The sequence below is a fragment of the Schistocerca americana genome, chromosome 4 (genome assembly GCF_021461395.2).
Source record: "Schistocerca americana isolate TAMUIC-IGC-003095 chromosome 4, iqSchAmer2.1, whole genome shotgun sequence".
NCBI classification, from domain to species: domain Eukaryota; kingdom Metazoa; phylum Arthropoda; class Insecta; order Orthoptera; family Acrididae; genus Schistocerca; species Schistocerca americana.
In genome coordinates, this window is record NC_060122.1 from 592,098,869 (window position 1) to 592,106,825 (window position 7,957).

The window sequence follows — 7,957 nt, forward strand, 5'->3', positions numbered from 1 at the left end:
CAGTACTACGAGTATAATGTTGCAGCTGTTGCAACACAAACAGTTGGAATGACTTCGCTTTTATCATATTTGAATAATGATCTACATTAAACTGCTATTTTTCTTGCTCTTTTTACGGTTCTATCTTTCAGTCCTTTAGTATGACACACGTTATATGCTGCAAACGCTAACAATGGCATTCGTTCCGAATGTAGTCACATCAAATACAGGTCGCGGAACAAAATAATTATCCTCAATAGACGCTAGCCATCTAGGGAGGCGGTTTGGTGGCGTGCATCTGGTGATATCGTGACTGTTCACCACTGTACTGAGCTCATTTTTTAACCTCTCGACAGTCTCTTACAGAACGAAGACATATTATTGAACGCAAGCACGAAATTCGGATGCCCGTTACGTGTTCTCCGAAAGGAGGATGTCCATGGATCGGGTTTCACGCTTCTGTTCGTTCCTTATTCTTTCATTAAACACGCAGAACACTTCAGCGCGTTACGTTGGCATTCAAGGCAATCATCCAACTTATACACAACAGTGAGGACAAAAGAAGGCGCCGCATCATCATGTGAGAATGTCCCACGGGAATCCAAGAAAACAGGGCACAGCGTTAGTGCTCGAATGAATTTATAGGCACGTTCGAGTGGGATTACAACTGAGTTTTAATTCTTTCTTCTTTTAATTATCTTTTTAATTTAAATATTGTAGAATCGATTTAACACATCAGTTAATTGCTAGACATTTAATGCAGAGCGAAATTTCCAAGGAAAATACATAAACAACTTACATTGCGATTTTTTTCTGTATTTTCTATCATTCATGAAGTGGAAAGAGCCCCGTGCACCCACCTTCTGAATTAATTATGCAGTACCATTTAGAAGTTTTGTCTGCTGCGAACACACGAGGTATTGATCTAACGGGTAGTCTGAGCGACGTTCTCCTTAATTTCGTGAGCGAATGTTTGACTGGTCAGTCAGCAGAACTAATAGTAACATAAGTAAATGTAAAACTCAACTTAAACAACCAGCCACGTAGGTGCACTAATGTTCGGCCACAATATGTATGAAACAGTATCGACTTAACTGATCAGTTCCAGTAGCTATTCAACTAGCCTATCACGTGAATTTCTGCCAGTTAAAAGAGATGTTGTTTGACAGACCACATAGTAGGCGATCAGCGTTGAAAGAAGACTTCAATATCACAGTCGAAATATCGACATAAGACTACACATGATGCAGTGATGCAGTAGGAGCATCTACGAGGGTCTCTTTCCGGCCATTCGTGTATGAAAAGCGGGAAGAATCACTGTTTAAATGTATCTGTGAGCGCTGTAATTAGTCTAATCTTGTCTTCTATGCAGCGACACGTAGAGGGCTGCAGTATAATCCCAGATTCCTTACTTTATGCCGGTTCTTGAAAGTTTGTAAGTAGAGAGATAACCTATATCTATCTTCAAGAGTCTGCAGTTTACGTCTTTTAGCATTTTCATGATATTATCCTGTGAATCAAACGAACAATCGTTTTGCCCTTCGTTGTGGATGTTCAATATCCCATGTTAGTTATGTTTGGCTTAGGTTCCATACATTATAACAACAGTCTAGGATGGATTGCACGAGTGTCTTATGAAAACTCTTCTTTCTAGCTTGACTGCAATTCCCCAGTATGCTACAACGCAGAGATTATCATTGTTAGTAGTTGGTCATTCACAAAACAATTTAATATACCAAATACTGTGTTCACAGCTCTGTTCGATTTATTATTCACTTATAAACATGCTCTTTGAGCTGTTCTTCCTGGAGCATTCAGAGTCCGTTTATCAGTTGGTAGAAGGTTACCACACGTTATCTCTCTCATTATTTCCCTATCTTTTTGTCAAGGTTAACTAAGAGCGAATCTGTGATTACGAGAGGCGAAACTGATCTGCTCTTCGGTAAAGCTTTCTGTTTAGGATGCGCTACATCGTGATCTGCGTTGACTCTTACAAGCGTTAGAAGATTTTGCAGATTATTTTTAGGAGCAAGAAAAGATGTTTTTTCAATAGCTCAAATTTTTCAGTTGTTAAAGATTCACACTTTCATAAACTTTTGGTATATAATCGAACTGATTTTCTATAAAGTACGTCACTACACGTTCAAAAATAGAGAAACCAGAAGCATGAAAATTAAATTTATTCGACAATAACAATGAATTCCATAACAATTTGTCAACGCTGAAAGAATATCAGAATCAATTTATTTAAGAATAGCACTGAATTCCAAAATAATTTACTGAAGTTCAAACAGTATCAGATCCGCCTTGCTTTCATATAGCGGCAAAGCGTGGCTGAATAAACTCTACAAAGTAGAGTGTACTGTCGTAATTGAGGTCAATAAGATTGAAAATAGTTTTGTGTGTCTATTTCTCAAACATAAAGATTGACCTTTTCATGAAATAATCCGATTTGACAACACATGCCTCTCACACGTACAACATGTTATATGTGTAGCTACACTTATTTACAAACTACAGATGGCAGTTGAACAGTTATTTTTTGATATAGTTGAGTTATTGTGTATGGGGAAAATCCATTTTCGTAAGTAATTTAAAATACGAAGTTCTTTAGTTTAGGGTACCTTCAAATCATAACAATTTTTTACCATAAATATGTCCCTATATTCGCTACATTCTTTATGCGTTAAGACACTGACTCGGATACGAAGTCTTCCAATAAGAGGATGGCGTTAACAAGTGCTGAATTCTGCACAAAATCTAAAAATTAGATCTAATTAATACAATTAACATTGAAAAGCGTCTGAATTTAAAACAAAAGTAATGACCTCTGCTTCACCGACCCGACAAAAAAACCGCATAGTGTCATTATGTAGGACAGTGCCATTCATGTGAATTTAGTCTTTACTGTTTTCTTGTGGAACGCTTAGTTTTTGAGACATTTTGATACCTACGTATAAATCTACATAAATACTTCACATGTCACTGTACTAGATGGAGATGATGCATCGTACCAATATTGTCTCTCCTTAAATGACTTACCTTGCCGAAACGATAGAACTTTATGATTCTGTATTACGTGCGAAATTCTGTGAAGAATTTCCGAATACCCTGGGATATATACCATATATCAAGAGAGAACCGTCACAGTAAGCATCTAAGCGTGATACCGTCAGTTAAAAAAGCCCTTTGGTAAGTTTAATTGTTTAATTCACTCCAGTATTCATTCCTGTAAAGAAGACGTAAATGCATATTTCTACTGACACATTTTCTTTGCGTTAAGGACTCAATTCACTGCATCGGGCGTAACAGAGGAAAACAACTCCACTGAATAATTAACGCAATTTCATTTTTCAATTTTTTTCTGAAGTTAAGTATGCGATTTCAGCTAACAGAACTTTTCACTGTTGTAGGAACCTCATTCACTTTCTCGCAAAACTTCAAACGTACCGCGTATCTAATACAGTAAGTAACTAAGTCTTAGCTATCTGAAGCAAGTAGAAACATATTGTTTGGCGTATTCTACAAGCAGCGCAGCTAACACTGCTGTTGTTTTCGATCGTAATTTCCATGTATTTTAAAAAATCTATTTTTTATCTATAATATACATTAAGTTTTAAGGAAACCATGTTCACCAGAAAATTCCATTTCGTTCGTTACTATACATTTTAATTTCAGTTTACTTCCTTGAGCTGCGAGGTGTAGCGTATTTGCGAGACATGGGACTGTAAAACATAATCAAGAAAGAGCAACAAGAATGTCTGCAGAAACATTCAACATTTTGATCGCCTGGAGAATCTCATGTCTCAACAGCGTAGAAATAATTTGGTTTCCCTGTGGGCAGCGAACAAGTGAAGATCAGAAGTGTCATAATTATAGAAGTGTATTCGACATTCACGTCGGTATTCGGGGAAGTACTTTACTACCATCGCCGCGCATTTCGCACAGAGACCATGAGAATAAGCTAAGAGAGATCAGGGTATTTACTGAGGAATATAGACAGTATCTTATACGCTTTCTTAATTCTCCGACAAAAAACGCCTATAAAAGATCCTGTATTTCATCGTCTAGTATTGCTAAACTAGCCCATTGCTTAGACCATAGCCACGTTTCCCTTTAATATGTAGCCGTACTGCTCAGGTATGTCTCGGAGGATTACATTCAGTTTGTAAAACAGGAGTGATTTTTCTTTCCAGTTTTCATTTTAAAGTCGCTTTTCCAAGCTCGCGGTAGAGTTTGAAAAAAATTGTTATATGTACCCAGGTGAATGAAACTGCCATCGACAGTGTTAACTCCCACTGCTTCCAGCAAAAACGGGGACACCAATCGCGGCGCTACTATGTAATAACGTAGATAGCAGGGCACATTCATTGTCAAGCACAATCCTTCTTGATAGCAGGGCGCAATTAAGACCGCATGAAAATGTTTGTGGTATGAAATGGGATCCGAGTAGTCTAGCAACGTCACTTACAGGCGTGCTGTACAGTGAAATGCTGTTGGATAGTTTCACCCAATTTGCCCATTAACTAACTTACATCACACCACTGCAGACATGCACATCCATGAAGAGAAAATCATCATTACATTCCCCCAAGTAGTGTGAGACTTCAAAGACGAGGATAAGGGTCCGACCGTTACGTTACCCTGTTTTCAGCCTTTGGTGAATTTCTGGAATATCGTCGACTGCGATGTATAGCGCCTCGAATTCTGCTGATCAACGACCATTCAAAAGCCACCCATAGATGGGTGTAAACTACAGAGAGGTCCAAAAAAATTTATCCACTGTTTAAAAGTCCATAACTGGCAAACTGATTGATGGAGTTGTCTCATCTTTGGTAGTGTAATAGTTTGTAGTTCTGGCAATCGCCACACAAGCGTTGTATTGCGTTGTTTTGTTTTGTCAGATAACAGTCGCCTGATAGTGTTTTGTTCTTAGTTGCACCTAATGACTCGAGTAAACATGGCTGGCGCAAGGCTTACATTCGATGTAATGAGGTCAGTTTTGAAGTGGTATTTTAAGTACGAAAACATTAATGAGGTTCAGCGGCAACGTTTAACGATTCATCGCATTCGAGACAAATCTGAAGCCGAAGGCGGTGTTAAAGATGTACACAAACAACGATATGGACGACGCGTAACAGTAAAAAGTTCAGCTAACTCCCGTCGTGTGTTACAACAATTCACTCCCTCACCACAGAAGTCTGTGAGACAGTGTGCCCGTGAAACTGGAGTGAGTCGCTGAAGTGTTGGCGAATTTTGAAGACTCAAAGTGGAAGTGCTACATCCCACGGTTGCTACACGCAATGAACGAGGACGACCCAGCTCGTAGAATGGAATACTGCGAGTGGTTTAGTAACATGGTGCGCAATGATGAATAGTTTGCAGAGATGATTGTGTTGTCTGATGAGGCACAGTTCAAACTCAATGGTACTGTAAATCGCCACAGTTGCATCCACTGGGCCGCCGAAAATCCGAACGTCCATGTAGACAAAGCCGTGAATTTGCCAGGAGTAAATGTGTGGTGTGGGTTCTCCTACCGGGGCTTGATTGGGCCATTCTTCTTTGACGGCACAGTTACCGGTGAGGTGTACCTTCAGAAGCTTCAGACATCCATTTTACCTGCCAACCGAGACTTGTATGGAGACGAAAGAGTTTACTTTCAACAATATGGTGCCCCAGCCCAGTACCAAAATCGTGTTAGGGCGTGGACTTTTACCTGTGGAGAACACTAAAGGACGTCGTTTATCAACAAAAGCCACGCACATTGTATCAACTTCGAGAATCCATCGTACATTCATGTACCTCATGAACACGTTGCAGTCAGTAGTTCGTGCTGCATATCGGCGGCATCGTTTGTGTGTGGATGTTAACGGTGACCATTTCGAACACCTACAGTGATATCTTTAAGTTGGATTTAAGCTACACTTTCACCAAAAATGAGACAACTCCGTCAATTAGTTTGCAAGTTACGGACTTTTAAACAGTGGATACATTTTCTTGGACCCCTCTGTATTTCCATTTTCTCGTGGGCTAGATACTAATCAGAGCAACAGAGGGGTGCATTGCGTACTGGGCAGGAACTGGGGCTTATGGGGGAGCGACAGTGCGGGCGGTGCTGCGAGCTGACGGTGGGAGCCAGCGGGCAGCTGCGGCGTCGCCTTGGCCCGCATTCCGGCTTGTGCAAGCCGCCAGCGCGCCGTTGACTCACTGCCGCGCGGCCAGCGCCGCGTCACGCCACTCGCCGATACGGCGCAGCGCCACGCCGCTCCCTGCTGCTCTCCGCAGTCACTGCGCGGCACTTGCTATTAAACGCTATTTTCATAGCCACTGTACATCCCCTACTCTACTTTTCTGCTGCTCTTAAGACTTGCATATTCGTGTGTGGACTACCTCTGTGGAGAGAACAAGTTTTGCATTATTGCCTTACTACGTACATATTTTATGCACGTGTATTTCTCGACACCGAAAATCTCCTCTGTAGGAAGCAGGACAGCTCCCGCAAATAATCATCGTGTTATTCTTATAAAAGTGTTTGGCTCATTGTGAATAACCCTGTATAACGTCACCGCATGGCTGTGCCCATTTGTTTCTTTCTTGCGTTGCTGACGTAATAATTACTTCGTGCGTGAATTTCTACCCAAGAATGTGGTAACAAATCCTACCTCCTTACGCTCTTCACACAACATAAATGACTTAATACACACTACTGCCCATTAAAATTGCTACACCAAGAAGAAATGCAGATGATAAACGGGTATTCATTGGACAAATATATTGTACTAGAACTGACATGTGATTACATTTCCACGCAATTTGGGTGCATAGATCCTGAGAAATCAGTACCCAGAACAACCACCTCTGGCCTTAATAACGTCCTTGATACGCCTGGGCATTGAGTCAAACAGAGCTTGGATGGCGTGTACAGGTACAGCTGCCCATGCAGCTTCAACACGATACCACAGTTCATCAAGAGTAGTGACTGGCGGATTGTGACGAGCCAGTTACTCGGCCACCACTGACCAGACATTTTCAGTTGGTGAGAGATATGGAGAATGTGCTGGCCAGGGCAGCAGTCGAACATTTTCTGTATCCAGAAAGGCCCGTACAGGACCTGCAACATGCGGTCGTGCATTATCCTGCTGAAATGTAGAGTTTCGCAGGGATCGAATGAAGGGTAGAGTGACGGGTCGTAACACATCTGAAATGTAACGTCCACTGTTCAAAGTGCCGTCAATCCGAACAAGAGGTGACCGAGACGAGTAACCAATGGCATCCCATACCATCAAGCCGGGTGGTGGTGGTGGTGGTTAGTGTTTAACGTCCCGTCGACAACGAGTCATTAGAGACGGAGCACAAGCTCGGGTTAGGGAACGATTGGGAAGGAAATCGGCCGTGCCCTTTCAAAGGAACCATCCCGGCATTTGCCTGAAACGATTTAGGAAAATCACGGAAAACCTAAATCAGGATGGCTGGAGACGGGATTGAACCGTCGTCCTCCCGAATGCGAGTCCAGTGTGCTAACCACTGCGCCAATCAAGCCGGGTGATACGCCAGTATGGCGATGACGAATACACGCTTCCAACGTGCTTTCACCGCGATGTCGCCAAACATGGATGCGACCATCCTGATGCTGTAAACAGAACCTGGATTCATCCGAAAACATGACGTTTTGCCATTCGTGCACCCAGGTTCGTCGTTGGGTAGTTGAGTACACCATCGCAGGCGCTCCTGTCTGTGATGCAGCGTCAAGGGTAACCGCAGCCATGGTCTCTGAGCTGATAGTCCATGCTGCTGCAAACGTCGTCGAACTGTTCGTGAAGATGGTTGTTGTCTTGCAAACGTCCCCATCTGTTGACTCAGGGATCGAGACGTGGCTGCACGATCCGTTACAGCCATGCGGATAACATGCCTGCTATCTCGACTGCTAGTGATACGAGGCCGTTGGGATCCTTCACGGCGCTCCCTTTTACCCTCCTGA

General features: G+C 42.2%; 1 non-coding gene across 1 annotated transcript; it reads right to left on the minus strand.

Moving 5' to 3' along the window:
- Positions 1-7,445: 7,445 nt before the first annotated feature.
- Positions 7,446-7,519, minus strand: Trnaa-cgc. Its single transcript has one exon. It is a non-coding gene; the product is annotated as a tRNA-Ala (tRNA).
- Between the last annotated feature and the right edge of the window lie 438 nt (positions 7,520-7,957).